Source organism: Ambystoma mexicanum, chromosome 4q, assembly GCF_040938575.1.
Source record: "Ambystoma mexicanum isolate Mex_15411 chromosome 4q, UKY_AmexF1_1, whole genome shotgun sequence".
NCBI lineage: Eukaryota > Metazoa > Chordata > Amphibia > Caudata > Ambystomatidae > Ambystoma > Ambystoma mexicanum.
Window position 1 is genome coordinate 432,957,512 of NC_090928.1, and position 3,829 is coordinate 432,961,340.

At 35.6% G+C, this 3,829-nt stretch overlaps 2 non-coding genes across 2 annotated transcripts; both read right to left on the bottom strand.

Annotated features, from left to right (window-relative positions):
* Positions 1 to 2,223: 2,223 nt before the first annotated feature.
* TRNAC-GCA (transfer RNA cysteine (anticodon GCA)) lies at positions 2,224 to 2,295 on the bottom strand. Its single transcript has one exon. It is a non-coding gene; the product is annotated as a tRNA-Cys (tRNA).
* An 882-nt stretch (positions 2,296 to 3,177) lies between these two features.
* On the bottom strand, positions 3,178 to 3,249 carry TRNAC-GCA (transfer RNA cysteine (anticodon GCA)). The gene has a single exon. It is a non-coding gene; the product is annotated as a tRNA-Cys (tRNA).
* Positions 3,250 to 3,829: the final 580 nt, after the last annotated feature.

Genomic DNA, 3,829 nt, shown 5'->3' on the forward strand with positions numbered 1-3,829 from the left:
TCAGCTGTACAAATTAATACATTTCATTAAGGGCATATAATTGGTTTCCGCCAAAGTTTTATAACATTCATATGAGATTCCAATGGACTATTTCAAACTGATAATATCACCAGTAGAACTTGGGTGAATGTAAAGCACAGCTTGTATCATACGAAGAAATCCTAAACAGCTTAATGGTGTTTACCCTATGTTTCAGGTGATGATCAGGAGTATTTCAAATGTAGAAATGTGTTGCTCATTACATAAAATGCTAAGATTGTAAAAGTTTTCTTCAATTTATTTAACTAAAAAAATAGTTCTACAGGTAAAACAGTTGGACAAGAGGGCACCCAGATTTGAACTAGGGACCTCTTGATCTGCAGTCAAATGCTCTACCAGTGAGCTATACCCCTAGTTTTGAAATGTTCATCTATATTAATTCAGTAATATGTACAAAGTGGAAGCAACATGCAATCACCATCAAAGCAATGCATTTTCAGCCACCAAACCCTCCTTATGAGTATAAGGGGTACAGAATATGTCCTTTATCTGCATGGTAAAATACAGTGAGGTTTCCATTGCAAGAATTCATACATTTCGTATCACATGTAGATCTTGGAACATGGAAAAAAACTTTTGTCAAATGCACAAATTCTGCAAAACGTAACTGCTTCTCTACTGCAGTTTGTTGATTTTGTGCTGAGAGCATAGTTAAACCCAATTGTTCATTGTTTTGTTTATGAAATGATGATATATCTAATTGTTTCTTACAGTGCATTGGGTTGAAAAACATTTTAGCCGGATCTATTGAAGAGGGTACATGGTTATGAAACAGGGACTTCTTGAACTGCACTCCTACGCTCTACAACTGACATAAACCCTTGAATGCTGAAAACTGCCCTTTTTTTAAAAAAGGTGATAGTGTGGGTGACTGCATGGAACGTGTAGAACTAATGACATCAGTGCACTTCTGGTCAGCTGTACAAATTAATACATTTCATTAAGGGCATATTATTGGTTTCCGCCAAAGTTTAATAACATTCATATGAGATTCCAATGGACTATTTCAAACTGATAATATCACCAGTAGAACTTGGGTGAATGTAAAACACAGCTTGTATCATACGAAGAAATCCTAAACAGCTTAATGGTGTTTACCCTATGTTTCAGGTGAGGATCAGGAGTATTGCACATGTATCAATGTGTTGCTATTACATAAAATGTTAAGATTGTAAATGTTTTCTTCAATTTATTTAATTAAAAAAATATATCTACAGGTAAAACAGTTGGACCAGGTGGGCACCCAGATATGAACTAGAGATCTCTTGACTTGTAGTCTATTGCTGTACCACTGATCTATACCCCCAGTTCTGAAATGTTCACCTGTATTAATTCAGTAATATGTACAAAGTGGAAGCAACATGCAATCACCATCAAAGCAATGCATTTTCAACCACCAAACCCTCCTTATACGTATAAGGGGTACAAAATATGTCCTTTATCTGCTTGGGAAAATACAGTGAGGTTTCCATTGCAAGAATTCATACATTTCGTATCACATGTAGATCTTGGAACATGGAAAATAACTTTTGTCAAATGCACAAATTCTGCAAAACGTAACTGCTTCTCTACTGCAGTTTGTTGATATTGTGCTAACAGCATAGTTAAACCCAATTGTTCATTATTTTGTATATGAAATGATGATATATCCTATTGTTTCTTACAGTGCATTGGGTTGAAAAACATTTTAACAGGATCTATTGAAGAGGGTATATGGTTATGAAACAGGGACTTTTTGAACTGCACTCCTACGCTGTACCACTGAGTTAAACCCTTGAATGCTGAAAACTGCCCTTTTTAAAAAAGGTGATAGAGTGGGTGACTGCATGGAACTTGTAGAACTAATGACATCAGTGCACGTCTGGTCAGCTGTACCAATTAATACATTTCATTAAGGGCATATTATTGGTTTCCACCACAGTTTTATAACATTCATATGAGCTTCCAATTGACTATTTCAAACGGATAATATCACCAGTAGAACTTGGGTGAATGTAAAACACAGCTTGTATCATACGAAGAAATCCTAAACAGCTTATTGGTGTTTACCCTATGTTTCAGGTGATGATCAGGAGTATTTCAAAGGTAGAAATGTGTTGCTCATTACATAAAATGCTTAGATTGTAAAGATTTTCTTCAATTTATTTAATTAAAAGATATTTCTACAGGTAAAACAGTTGGACAAGGGGGCACCCAGATTTGAACTGGGGACCTCTTGATCTGCAGTCAAATGCTCTACCACTGAGCTATACCCCCAGTTCTGAAATGTACACCTTTATTAATTCAGTAATATGTACAAAGTGGAAGCAACATGCAATCACCATCAAAGCAATGCATTTTCAGCCACCAAACCCTCCTTATAAATATATGGGGTGCGAAGGATGTCCTTTATCTGCCTTGGTAAAATACAGTGAGGTTTCCATTGCAAGAATTCATACATTTCGTATCACATGTAGATCTTGGAACATGGAAAAAAAACTTTTGTCAAATGCACAAATTCTACAAAATGTAACTGCTTCTCTACTGCAGTTTGCTGATTTTGTGCAAAGACCATAGTTAAACCCAATTGTTCAATGTTTTGTATGTGAAATGATGATATATCCTATTGTTTCTTACAGTGCATTGGGTTGAAAAACATTTAAACATGATCTATTGAAGAGGGTATATGGTTATGAAACAGGGACTTCTTGAACTGCACTCCTACGCTCTACCACTGATTTAAACCCTTGAATGCTGAAAACTGCGCTTTTTTTTAAAAAGGTGATAGTGTGGGTGACTGCATGGAACTTGTAGAACTAATGACATCAGTGCACTTCTGGTCAGCTGTACAAATTAATACATTTCATTAAGGGCATATTATTGGTTTCCGCCAAAGTTTTATAACATTCATATGAGATTCCAATGGACTATTTCAAACTGATAATATCACCAGTAGAACTTGGGTGAATGTAAAACACAGCTTGTATCATACGAAGAAATCCTAAACAACTTAATGGTGTTTACCCTATGTTTCAGGTGATGATCAGGAGTATTTCAAATGTATAAATGTGTTGCTCATTGCATAAAATGCTAAGATTGTAAAAGTTTTCTTCAATTTATTTAATTAAAAAATATATCTACAGGTAAAACAGTTGGACAAGGGGGCACCCAGATTTGAACTAGGGACCTCTTGATCTGCAGTCAAATGCTCTACCAGTGAGCTATACCCCCAGTTCTGCAAAGTTCACCTATATTAATTCAGTAATACGTACAAAGTGGAAGCAACATGCAATCACCATCAAAGCAATGCATTTTCAGCCACCAAACCCTCCTTATAAGTATAAGGGGTACAAAATATGTCCTTTATCTGCTTGGTAAAATACAGAGAGGTTTCCATTGCAAGAATTCATACATTTCGTATCACATGTAGATCTTGGAACATGGAAAAAAACTTTTGTCAAATGCACAAATTCTGCAAAACGTAACTGCTTCTCTACTGCAGTTTGTTGATATTGTGCTAAGAGCATCGTTAAACCCAATTGTTCATTGTTTTGTATATGAAATGATGATATATCCTATTGTTTCTTACAGGTCATTGGGTTGAAAAACTTTTTAACAGGATCTATTGAAGAGGGTATATGTTTATGAAACAGGGACTTCTTGAACTGCACTCCTACGCTCTACCACTGAGTTAAACCCTTAAATGCTGAAAACTGCGCTTTTTTTAAAAAGGTGATAGAGTGGGTGACTGCATGGAACATGTAGAACTAATGACATCAGTGCACTTCTGGTCAGCTGTACAAATTAATAC